Below are 14,658 nucleotides of genomic sequence, written 5' to 3' on the forward strand. Positions count from 1 at the left end.
TTCGTAACCAAAGGTGCACAGGATCAGTCTAATGGATTGATCTTTTAGTGGAGGAGTGTTGGCTATAATTCTAAAGTCATTACAACTTTTTAATATGTACAAGTCTGTTACATAAATCTGTGGTACTAAAGTATTTGTATTTGTTGGTGTTAGACTGACGTGGACTCTAACCAGATACAATGCTAGTTGATGTTCATGTGAATAATAAAATTAATTTTGTTGATCTTACAGTCCACACGTTGCATTTGCCACAACTTCTGGAATGCAAATCTGGTTTTTCTGTATCTCTATATTTGATATTTACTATCCTCTGCTTGGATCTGTTGTAAAATTAGGAATGTAAAGTAAACTGATTAATTGATAACTCTGACATCAAATACATAATGCCATGTTAAGTATCACCCTGTATAAGTTCATGCCATGGGCTCTTTGACCCTCCATGTCCATTCATGCACATAGTGTTAATGTTAGTATTTATATTGTATCATAACACCTGTAAAAATATTACACATTATTATCAGGACACCTAACAGTGTTTACTGCAGTAATATATATGAATTGTATTTTAACAGTAAGACCAATGAGTAATAAAGAGTAAAGTGTTTTATTTCTCACCACCACTAAACACTATTTAAATGTATTTACAGACATATGGTATTATTTCAAAGAAGTATTGTTTCAACTTGAATGATAATAATGTAAGGTATTTCTGCATTACTTTCTGTTCATTTTTTTTACACTTGTTTACTGTCATGCAATGTCATTTTGTGGAGTTTTGAAATAACTTGTACATTGTAATTAAGACAATTTTCAAACATGAACAACTAACTTAAACTGTCAGTCATCATAGTTGTAATTTTTAAATTAGTACCAGTCCCATTATTTCAGTCATTAAAATTATATTTTTGGCATTACAAATCTGGTTACCATACTCTCGTTTTTTAAGTCTTCTTGATAAATTATCTTATTACTTTGCTGTTTATAATAACCTACGAAGCTGTATAAAACAAAAGTGTTCTCTGGTCTACTTAAAAATCATATTAATAAATATGTACAATCACAGGTTATTAAATTTTTTGCCATCTAATGAACCCCATGCATTATTTAATGAATGAAATGAAGTATAAAGCTGTTTTATTGAAACAAAAACTGACTTTCATAAAAAAATTAAACATAATTGTGAACAGTCTTTTTTTCAGGATTATATACTATGCAGATATTTGGAATGATAATTTTGTTTGATTTTTAATTATTTCCAGTTTAGATCACTTTTATTATTAATATTTTTATTTTTTGTTTGCTACTGCTGATTTTCTGTGTGTGTACTTTGACTAATTATCCATAACTAATATATAATTGAAGGAAGTATTGCTTTTAGTTAGAAAATAAGTAAAATGTGATTGGTATTTTGATGTACAGATCATTCTGTTTCGCTGTTGTAGGGTAGACAATATCACATGTGCGCAGCTGATTCAACAATGCATTATAAGTGAGAACAGTACATTTAATTAACTATACCTATTGCTGAAATTATTTTTAATTGTTCTAGCTCCAGAACTATATGACTTTGGGATATCTGGAAGTATGTACAAACCTACAAGCAGAATTAACGTAGGATAGTATACATGTTTGTGCTTCCTACACGGTCATGATGAATGGCTGTTGAACCTGAATCTGGCACTTAGGAAGACAAATTAGGAAGCCAGATTATTCGAATGTTTCTTTTCATTTGAATAATCTGTCTTCCTAAGTTTTGTTAATTGGATGGCCAATTACATGGGCTGTGATCTCAATTTATCATGCATCTTCCTCTTAAGTATAAAAACAAGTAGACTTTACTTTCAGTATGAAAAAGGGAGTTTTGTAACAATCTGTAGTAGCGTAGTGATAAGTCTAAATACTTTAACGATAAATATATGAGGTCTTGATACGTGCAATAGGCAGAGTTTTGATAGATATTTATGTATCTGTGTATTTAAAAACAGGCAGAAAGTCACGTTAAAAATTTATATAATTTATTTCACAATTAAAAATATTCTTTGTCCATCCTTTAAAAAATGACTTCAACTCACTGAAAATTGCAGCAGTTTTTACCATACTCTACAGTTGAGATGTTCTGATTAAAAAAAAGTTTAACAAACTGTTATTAAAGGCTTGTTAACATTCATTCAATAAAAAGTATGTTTGGTTAAGCAAAATAAATTTGCAAAGTTAACACAACTTGTGTTAAGTACAACATAGTTTGTGTGAAGTGTAATTAATAATTTCTTTCTCTACAAGGTATTTAACAGTCTATTTCCCTTATGCAACACACACTGTAGCTTAGTTTTAACAATAGTTTTATTTTCTAAGATACAATTTTCTGATTTCTTTAACGTCTGAAGATTACAAAACAAAAAAAGCCTTGTAACTTTTGTTTGGATCTACTTGTTATACATGCTCTGGTACCTGTTTTAAAACACATGACTTGTGTTTTTCATTCATACTAAAAAAAATATTAATGAATAAATATTTGGTGGTTTAAGCTGAGACATCTGCAACTTTACTGTTTCTGACATTAATGTTCCAATAATATATTCAGCGTTTCAAAGTTCATAAAGATAAGTAACGTCAGTCAGGGAAGAGGGCTAAGGAAGATTCTCCTCGACAAATAATTCTTGTCTTTCTCAGATTAATAAAAACTCCTTGTTTACACTGGTCAATAAAGATGATTTGGCATGGGGTGAAGTCCAGCAGTTATCCATTAAGAATTATCAGTGGAATCAGCTGGTTATTTGACGAATAATTTGTTGACTTCGGAGACATTTTGGCAGCAATCAGTTCACTTGTCTAGTTGAATAGGCTACTAGACTCGGAATGAGAAAAAAAAATATTTTTCGGAAATATTGTGTTCTTGTAAAAAAACTTAAGTACAGGGTGAAATGGAAATTACCAGACAATACTCTCATGACAGCTGGCATGGGTATTAGCAATTTATTTAAAATAAAGTACAGAACAATATTTCGACCTTCTTAGGTCGTCTTCAGGTTAACAAAAAGTCTGCAACTGACCTTTGCTGGGCATATGTCTTAAGGACAAGAGTGTAAATGGGTACAGGATTGTAGGGACGTTGGAATTAGATGTTAGGTTATTAGTTAGTAGAGGTGTAAAGGTGTTTATAGTGGTTTTAGTTGTATAAGTAGGGCTCCTTTGATTTTTGCATTTGTTCATATTTGTTTCTCCATTTAGTATCTAGATTTTTCTATAGTTATGTTGTGTTCGATTTCCAGTGTTCAAAAACGTGTAAAGGTGTTTTTTGTGTTATTTCAATATAGAAGTCATGGTTGTTGTTGCATTATATTTTCTAAATAATATTGGTGTTGTCTATCAGTGTAATTTTTACATAGTATTTACCACTTTATATCCAAGATCCCACCCCATTGACACACATCCCTAGTAACCCTTATATAATTCATTACCACCAAAGCTACGTACAAATAAATGGCCTAAGTGTGGGCGACCTTGTGTCACCAATTCTAGCCAACATTTTTATGGCACAGAATGAATCTCAAGCGATCAATTCAGCCTTACACCAACCACTATAGTGGTAGAGATACGTTGACGATACAGTTGCTGGATTCACATCTACTAAACATACTTAGTTTTTTTCAACCACGTTAACTCTATACATTCCAACATTAAGTTCACCTGTGAACAGGAAAAAAAAACTAACCAAATAGCATTTCTCAACCTCAGAATCACAAAAACCGATACACAATTCAAAACAGAAATCCAGAGGAAAATCATCCATACTGGACTATACATTCCATGGGACTCGGCACATGAAACAAAACAAAAACTCAACATTTTAAGAAACCATATAAATACAGCCGTAAAACTATACTTACCCGATAAAACTAACGACAACATCAACAAAATAAAACAATTCATCAACATCAAATTTCCTCCAAAAATCGTTGATAAAACCACAGGCACACATTTAGATCAACAATAAATTCCAAGATACAACAAGCTACAAAATCTTGCAGTGCTGCATACCATATGTTCCCAACATCAGCGACAAAATAACCAACATTTGTAAAAAACTAGTAACACAACATTCCAGTAAACACCAAATGTATTCAAAAATCAGGTACAAAATTAAAGTCCATATTATGAAAAACTACACTGACAAACACAACACCAACATTATAAAATACAATGCAACAACTGCCAATACTTCTATATTGGAGAAACAAGCAGAAAAATGGAAATCAGATTCAAAGAAACACCTTCACACGTTTTTGAACACTGCAAATCAAATAAACACAGTATAACCATAGAAAACACCCAGATACTAAGTAGGGGAAACAAATGAAAAATCAAAACCCTGCTTATACAACAACTAAAACTAATATAAATACCTTTATGCCGATGCTAATTAATAACCTAACATCTGACTGCAACGCCCCCTACAATCCCGTACCCGTTTACACTTTCCTCCCTGAGACGCGCCTGGCAACGGTCACTTGCAAACTCTCTTTGTTAGCCTGAAGATTATATAAGATCGAAACGTTGTTTTGTACTTTATTGTAATTGAAGTGATAATACCCATACCAACCACCGTCTTGAAAATACATTTTTACTTCAAGTGGGTTTCTTGTCGTCACGAAATGAACAATAAATATTCTGGTTGAAACCTCGGTGTATTTAGAACTTTGTTATAAATACAACCTTCCAATGTATGTTGAAACACTGCATTAAAAAATGTAAATAAAACAAGTAGCGAAAAAACATTTCAAAAAGGAAGTAAAGGCAGGGATGACATTCCCATAATCACTACATAATAGCGCCGGCAAGATATAGCAACATGTGTAGCTATCTAATCACTATTCAATACCATTTCTTCTGTTTTTGTCTGTTAACATTTTACTACACTATGTGCCTGTGTTATTATATAGGGATGATGCAAGTGCCTTCGCTACTATCTTGTTAATAAAACGTTGATATTAGCTATCCCTACGTTTACTTCCTTTCTTGAAAAGCATTTTCTTGCTTGTTTAATTAGTATTAGTGAACTGTATTCAATGACATATCCTTTTGAAACCTAATTACAACATCAGCTTATTTACCTCTACAACACTAATAAGTCGGGTTTTGTTTTCATTTTTGAATCAGTATGGCTTTTGTTAATGTGTATCTAAGGTTTTATAATTATCAGAGAGTATTGTCTTAAGCTCTAAAGTGTCTTTTAGGCTCTTTAATGAGATGTATTTGTGGATGACCTGACCAACTGGGAGTAATAATTTTTAGTCTCAGATATTCTTCTTTTAGATGCGACTATTCGTTAAATAATACGTGAAAAGAGTAAAATATCTCGATATTTAGCAACTTTATACATTTATCTTATAAATATGAAGTTAACTTTTCAAAACACGGAGTTTGAATAAATTGCTAAAACAACTTTTTATTATGCAATTTTATACACTGAAAAATTGTAATATACAACCATTCAAAGGCCATAGTATGATATTAAAGACCTTCTAGGTCTCTTTAATTAGGTGATGAGGCTTTTTTGACAACTATGAATAGCATGCATGCAATGTTAACAAGTAGCACGGTAGTGATGCCTAATTATGGACGAGTTCAATTCTCGATTTTCTTCTTCTTCGTCAGGTTTAACACAAACCACAATGTGCGAACTTTCAGCCTAACGCCAAAACATTTTACTATTCCCTTACGAGTAACAAGGGATCCACAATAGGTTAGTTACAGCCCAGGATATTTGTGCAATGATACAGATTGTTTAATATTGCCTAGTACGCATATTAATCAACAGATGGCGATTTATATAATCTTAATCATTAAACAATTCCAAAAACTATCAAAAACATTTATTCTGAAATTTTTGGGGTGTAGCAAAGAAAAAATACCAAAATATTCTCGTTTCTACTTACAAAAAAGGATAATATACCTACATGAACTAACAAAAAAGTGTATTATGATTTTTGGACTTATCTCTTGTAAATTGAGTGGTGAATTTAAATATATGCCCTTCCTTTGTGACATGAATGTTGCTTACCATTACCTTTCCATGAATGCATGATCCTAAAACTTGCAAGAATATATTACGAGATTATTCATATTTCATCTTAAGTTTTTAGATATTTTTAAGAGATAAAATAGCAGTTTATTACGTTACATAAATGGTTCATTATAAAATGTATTTTCATTTTTGGCTTTTATTCTTATGTCGGTATAACTAGTGCTTGCTTTGTTAAAATTTGAATTTGCTGAAATAAAAAAAAAAATTGTGAATATTGACAACACCAAGTGTACATTTTCTTTCATAACGATCGAAATGACATATTTTTCACTGAAGATGGCGTAATGACAAAAGGAATCTGAATAAAGAATATTTTGTAACACTGAAAAAAAAGAAAATAATGTTTATCCCCATAATACTAGAACTGGTAGGAAAACGTTTTTACATGGTTTATTTTTACAGTACAAACGAATTAAAAACAGTCATCTCTTAAAATCGGAAACAAGAATATGTACAATTAAATTAATTTATAACACATATTTCACATTCATTTTAATCGGGAACATTACTTGAAAAAAAAATCAGAAAAACAGGTTACACCTGACAATAGCGGATATCGAATCAAATTTTTCCAGTTTTAATTTTGAGGCTGTAAACAAATCAATCTAAAGAAATGAACAGTACAACATATTTCAATTTTATAGAAACCGTGTTTCGATACCTGTGGTGGGCAGAGCACAGATAACCAACCCATTGTGTAATTTTGTGCTTAACTATACACAAACACTTTCCTATTACTCACTCATTGGTACAGCGGTATGTCTGCGAACTTATAACGGTTTCGATACCCGTGGTTGGCAGAATTCAGATATCCCACTGCGCATGTTTGTGCTTAACTTGGAACAAATTAATGTTATACAATAAACAATGTTACAAACACTTTTGTTTTGTGCTGTTTCCTACTCTAATTGTTTGCTGGTTTAACTTTTTAAATGTGCATTAAAATTTTACTGAAGTCAGAGGCACGTGTCATTTCTGAAGCTGTCAGAATGACGTAAAAACGTCATCGAAAATCCGAGAAAGAAACAGATGTGATTAAATGAGTGAAGAGATGTGGTAATTTATATTTATCTTTCTATAAATGTTATGAGTGTTGTTAACACTTGTGTTTTCCTTACAGCCCACTGGCTTCACTACTGGAATCAGTTGTTAACACTTATGTCTTCCTTACAGTCCACTGGCTTCACTACTGGAATCAGTTGTTAACACTTATGTCTTCCTTACAGTCCACTGGCTTCACTACTGGAATCAGTTGTTAACACTTGTGTCTTCCTTACAGTCCATTGGCTCCACTACAGGAATCAGTTGTTAACACTCGTGCCTTCCTTACAGTCCACTGGCTTCACTACTGGAATTAGTTGTTAACACTTGTGTCTTTCTTACAGATTACTGGCTCTACTACTAGAATCAGTTCGGTACATGGTCTACTTAATTATGATTTTCTATTTTTTGCCCTCGACTCTGTCTTCTCATCGCTTGTATTCTCGGTTGACATGCTGTACGGAGATGGGACTCTTTAGAAAGAAAATGTTAAACACAATCTAGTTTGATGTAATAAGTAGATATAAATTATTCATATAAGCTCTGTTTTTATGAGAATTTATCATTGTGAATTAAGTTTAACTTAAACTATGCATTGTTGATCTGGGTGGCCCAGAATTAATAACACAATCTGTCTTCTTCTATGATAGCTGTCTACGAGTGAAGTTAAAGTGGCTTAGTGAACATTGAAAAATAAACACTTGGTGTAAATAGAAACAGGTAGTAATTAATAAAGTTTTTTCTAAAATATTATTATTTATTCAGCGTTTTGTTCTTTAGCTGTTTTAAAGAAATTGTCCTATTGAACTCAACAGTAGTCTTAGCAAAACTATTTTCTTTAGTGAGGTCAACTCTTAAAAACAGCCGTGTGGTGAAATGCTGAGGAAACAATAACAGCACAAAAACTTCGCTGGTTGCTAGTTGTTACGTGTAACCAAACATGATAATAACTGATTATTTAAATAATATTTTAATGTGCTTTGTTACACTTATTTATTCATATATGATTCAATTGTTCTCTTAACTGATAATTAATGGTTTGTCATAACATGTTTACTAAATGAGCTGACCTTAAAAGCCATGTATACATTTATCCATAGGCAAAACTATCCTTAGTTTAGAACTGGGCAGTAAGTGCAAGACAACGAGTTAGCAGCATCTGCAAGCCACCTGGTGGCTAGTTCTGGCAGTGATAAGCCTAAAGGTTTATAACGTTGAAAACTGAGTTTTTAGATAGCATAGACAGCCCTTGTGTAGCGTTTTGTCTCATAACAAACACTCTTAACTGAATAGTAAGATTGATTGTTAAAGTTATATGTTATCTTATCTCGAACTTTATTCAAGAAAAAGTTATTTAAAACAAAAATAAAAGAGTATATGCAGCTCGTCCATAATTTGAATGTCACGAAATTATTAGGAATAGAGTTTGAATAGTTCGAATTTAAACTATATAAGGTCAAGCTCGTAAACTATTTGACACTGACGCAAATGAATGTTTACCACAGTTTGGCAACAAAGTAGTTAAAAGTAAATGTACAGGCGCTGCCATGTAAAAAAAACACACACACAAAACACACAACAGAATTAAAAGTGTGAGAAAATTAATAGTGTTATAAATATATTATAACAAATTTCCAAGCCATAAACAAAACACATTAACATGAAATAAAATACGCATATTTTAGAAAAGAACCCTAGGATACAAGCTACAACGTGGGGTTATAAAATATATCTTAGGTTTAGGAGGTAACTGCTTAAGTAGGGCCCACATTGCGGTGGGGACATACCGTCTCTCAGTCTTAACCTCCAAGTCGCTCGTTTCACATAAGAAATTAGGAGAGAGAGAGATGTGGGTTCCCAAGGCCGCAACGTCCCACATCAAAATCATCCTTCACTGCCCGCAGACAGTTGTGGGAAGATGACTGCTCTCCCAAGTTAAAATAAGAATCAGAAAAAGATAAACATGAAAAATAAAATGAAAATAAGGTACTACCATTTGGGAGTAAGTAAAATAAAACTTACCTCTTGACTTTAAGCAAAAAATAACCTTATCTTAGAAATGAGAAAAACATATATCACTAGCGTTATCTCTTGAGTACATTCATTATTTCATTTTATATTTTTATTTCTTTTTTATGCTTAGAGCAAATAATTAACAGGTTACATATGACTATTGGTATCTAAAGTGCTTTGATAAGCTTAAACTTTAGGAAGTGTAACATGAAACCCTACAATAGTGTACCTATAGAAGTTATCATAAATACTCGCCAGTATGTTAGTTTTCACAACAATTGTGAGAGTGAGGCAGCACAAGAATACTTCCATTGCTTTTTAATTCGTGCATGAGTGATTAGACACCCTGCTGATACAGCATTGGAGTTATTTAGTAAGCTTAAATTTGATTACTTGCTAAGTCTAAGATAGTTGGAAGGTTTAACCCGTCAGCTTTATTATTCGATAACTTACAAAGCTAAACCCGATTTTTCATCGCTGATATAATACAAAGAACTCATTAAGTAACTATGCTCTGAAACAAACGGTTCTATTGACCATAACCTTTGTAACAAGATAATCATATTTTATTTTTGCAATCGAGTAATATTCTAGCATTGTTTGTAAACTAATGTAATTGATAAGGAGTAATTATTATTTTTCTGTTTAATGTTGAACGATTGTATTATCAATCTTGAAAGAAGGCGTGATTCTCGTTTCATGGTAAAAGTAAGGTTTTTTTTGTTTTAAAGGTAATAGAATGATAATTGTTGAAAAAATTGTAGAATATTTTAATGTAACAACTTAAAAATTATAGAAACAATACTAATGTTTCGATTAATATAAACCTATTAGGGTTAGCTATTTTATTTTTAGTTTTACTTGTTCAAGTGTTGTTGAATAAAAGTCTAGAACTATTAGCATTTGAAGTTAAATATTAAAACTTGTGCAAACAATAAATTTGGTTTGCTTGTTATCAAGCGCAAAAATACACAATGGACTATCGATGCTTTGCCCATCAAGGGTATTGAAACCAAAGTGTTAGCCTCGTAAGCCTACATATATATTGGTAAACCACTGGATTAGGACGCGCGCGATGGTAATAGAAATACAGGAGGTAAATTCTCATTACACAGAACACTAGCATACTTATAAAAACAAAACAAATAGTAAAACAGTGATCATGGAGTTGGAATTTACTTGCTATATTTCTATTATTTTCGGTCAGGGGTGACTTTTTAAAAATATTTTGCCAGTAGATGGCGTGTATAAAAACACTGATGTCCAACAGAAAAGCCAAAAGGTTCAGGAAATGCAAATTTAGCACCATAAAGCGAAGAATAAATTAAACACGAAAAGTAAAAAAAAAAAAAGCAAGCAAGCACGTGAGTAGTTTTCAAAATAAAATTATCTGTTAAATATGTGTTATGTCATCTAACTTTTTTAGTCTCGTCTGGATGTTGAATTTGAGGCTACTAAAGAAAAGAAAGATTCAGAAACGAAACGAAGAGCAAGAAAATTAACTATGGAGATACTTGACTCCAGCAAAATAAAGAAAAACACAAGTCCACCATCTTAAACCATGCCAGGTGTCCAGGTTATCTTCCAAGAACTCCATACAAATATACATACATAATTTATATTGTGTTGTTTGTTTTTTTGAATTTCGTGCAAAACTACTAGGGAGCTATCTGCGCTAGCCATCCCTAATTTAGCAGTGTAAGACTAGAAGGAAAGCAACTAGTCATCACGACACACCGCCAACTCTTGGGCTACTCTTTTACCAACGAATAGTTGGATTGCTCGTACATTACAACGCCCCCACGACTGAAAGGACGAGCATGTTTGAACCTGCACCCTCGGTTTACGAGTCAAACGTCTCAACTCACCTGGCCATGCCTGGCCCGTAATCTATATATTTAATGGAAAATTAATTTTGATAATTAACAGTAAAGCCACAGTTCTAAACATCTTAAATTACACATATTCGACCTGTTGCAGTATGTAGCATCCACTTCTGTAAAATGACATGTTTATGACCTTGGATATTCGATCAGCCATAATATGATTTATTATTAAATATAGAACCTACATTTTATTAAAAACTTACTACTAAATAAACCTAAACAAAAAGAACTTTAATATTAGTTATGGAAAGATAAAATTCCTGGGTATTAAAAAAATCTAAGACTTTAAACCCATGAGTTCAGAAATGATACAATTTTTATTCAGTCTCACATATCCATGATACGTCAGGTAATTCACCACAGTATGTGCGGCATTTTCAACTAGTCGAAGTTAATACCTATTCACTACCATCTATTTTCGTAGTTATCAGAACATATTATTATTAACTGGAATGTTCAAGAGGAAAACAATTATTTATTGTCTAATGTTGATAGATAAATAGAGGGAATATTGGGAAAAATATTTTCAGTTTACTTGTTGTTATAACAATTTTTAGGCTTGTTGGTTTCTCAATATTCTTTCTACGTTTGGCGTTTAAACCTTGAAAAATCAATAAGTTGTATTTGTATCTTTAAAGACGAACATTTATTTTACACGTTTAATAACACTTCCAACAACACGAACTATTGTAGGCTTAATAGAGTAATTTTGCTTAGATAAATTTCAGGAGAAGGTTTTGTAGATCAGTACAACACACGCCTTTTTAAAGTTTGTAAAATTTATTTTGTGTGCGTGTCTAGATTTTAATGCTTTGATCACGGAAAATGGATCGTGATAGATGAAAAGCGAATACGCGTTATAAAGATATCATAGAGAACTGAAACAAATAAAAGCTAACCCTAATTAGATAGTTTAGTATCTCAGGCTGCTTTTATAGTAGATGTAGATACACAAAATATATTGGTATAAGGTTTGTGAGATAAGGAATTCTCTTGTGCTAAAAGGCCCGGCATGGCCAGGTGGATAAGGTACTCCACTCGTAATCTGAAAGTCGCGGGTTTAAATTTTTCACAAAGCTACACGAAAGTTATTTGCGCTAGCCGTCCCTAATTCGTAATTAAGTAGTGTAAGACTAGCGGGAAGGCAGCTAGTAATCACCACCTACCGCCAGGTTTTGGGCTACTCTTTTACCAGCAAATAGTGAGACTGACCGTCATATTACAATGCCCCTACAGCTAAAAGGGCGAGAATGTTTAGTGTGACGGGGATTCGAACCCGCAACCCTCAGATTACGACTCTAGTGCTTTAACCACTTGGCCATGCCGGGCCTGTGTCGTTTGATAACTTAAAGGAGTGGGGCGATGCGTGGCCTAATGGTTACCATGCCGGGATGCGAACAAATTGTTTGGAATGTGAGACTTTCTATCTCTGAATGCAATCCACAAAGTCAATTGTCGACAAGTTGTAATGGTGGCAGTCAATCCAGTCACCTAGTCTAAATCCTCAAATTAAAAACAGTGTGGGAGAAGAATAATTCTATTTCACAAGTATAGTACATATTTTATCTGCAGCCCCTTCTAATGGCAATTACTGTTAGTGTATTATTTAGGTTGCGGTTTTTCTTTTAATATTTTATGGCATGATAAATGAATATAAGTATAATGTAATGTCAGCTGTTAGAGAACAATATAAAACTGAACAAAGATCAAAAAAGGTTCAATACGTCAACAATATTTTAGTATTAGAATAAAATATGGTATAGCCGGTTCTTCATTATATAATTCTGTAATGTTACTTTGTAATTATCTTTATTATAATTAAATGGTATGATTATTCTCAAGGCTCAAGCGTTAACTTTGATTTTGTTTTAAATCTTCAAACTTCAAAAATATATTTCGAATCGCTAGATGGCAGCATAAATACATCGAGTATTTCTCCTTGTTTTGGTTGGAAAACTCAAATATATTTTATCCTATGCTTTTTACTTTTTGTTGTATTGATTTTTCCTTAATTTTTTAAACAAAAGGCATATTTTTTAATAAATTTTGAATAAATAAAAATTTAATATACCCACACAAACATGTATTTTCTGAAGTAAATGAGTAAAATATAATCACGCACTGCCCAATTACTTTGGAACTGGGCGTGGCTAGTTGGTTCGCATGCTCAGACTATGAATCAGAAGGATTCGTGATTCGTGGTCTTTTAGAGAAAAGAAAACTCACTCCACGCTTTGAAGCCGGGGATGAGCTATTGGAATAACGTCAAATTTCATTGTTTTTCAGACAAGAATAGCCTAAGGGTTGTTGGTGGGTGCGTTGCGCGGAAAATTGTTTCTATGGGTTGTTTGTGTAGTTATTTAAAGTAGTTTGAGAACCAGGACATATTTATAACAGAATATTTATGAGACTTTACTTTTCAATTCTGTTTGTTTGTTTTGAATTTCGCGCAAAGCTACATGATGGCTATCTAGGCTAGCCGTCCCTAATTTAGCAGTGTAAGTAAGACTAGAGGGAAGGCAGCTGGTCATCACCATCCACCGCCAACTCTTGGGGTACTCTTTTACCAACGAATAGTGGGATTGACCGTAACATTATAACCCCCACGATTGAAAGGGCGAGTATGTTTGGAGTTATGGGGATTCGAACCCGCGATTCTCAGATTACCACCTGGCCATGCCAGGCCTATTTTCAATTTTTAATTAACCTTACCCTAATACACAATAGAAAACACTAATACAATTACAGAAAGCTTTCGAACATGGCCAGATCAACAGAACAGATGAAATTAAAATAAGAAGTCTAGGTTTAACAATAGAAATACATAAACAGCAAATGTAAGTTTAAGACAGTTATTAGGCTTTAATTTAAATGATTAGAGAGTAAAATTCAAGGTAGTTTAATTATAGTACGATACTTGGTATAATAGTTCACAAAATATATGCTTCTGTGTTAGATAACGTAAATTTTTCAGTTATGTTAAAAGCGTGTTTGGCCCTAAATCCTATTACTATATATCTAGTGACCGGACTAATATATAAAATCGACGTACTTAACACCGCTTAAAACTATTAATTCAATAAATATTTGTAAATTATCACTTTATTTAGGAAATGTATTCGTTTCTGTATATACATATGCACACAGCTTGTACATACAACTACGTGTTAAAATTAAAACTGATTATTATTTAGAATAGACATGGAAACGTATTGACTATAATTAACTTAGGTATAGAACAAATTCAAATAAAACACTGATATTTTCAGTTGATGTTAATGTAGATTGAACAGTTCACATCGACTAAGTAAATTTAACTATTCCTTTCACGTAGTACAAGAAAGGTAACTCATTATAAATGTACGTAAAGATCAATAGCCAGGCATTTATCTTGTAATTAAAGCCAACTGTTTTGCTTGAATTCTTCATTGGTCATTTTAACAAGGAAATTTCTACAATTATATTTCAGCAGTTAATAAACAAAACCAGTACTTAGTTACATCTTTGGTCCACGTATCTTATTATTTCCTATTTATACTTGTTATTATTTGTTCACTGTCAGCCCTAGTTTTCAGAGACAAAGTGTCGTAAACCATTACAACTTTCATCTACAGAACGAACGAGAATGTTTAA

Source organism: Tachypleus tridentatus, chromosome 1 (genome assembly GCF_004210375.1).
Source record: "Tachypleus tridentatus isolate NWPU-2018 chromosome 1, ASM421037v1, whole genome shotgun sequence".
Classification (NCBI taxonomy): domain Eukaryota; kingdom Metazoa; phylum Arthropoda; class Merostomata; order Xiphosura; family Limulidae; genus Tachypleus; species Tachypleus tridentatus.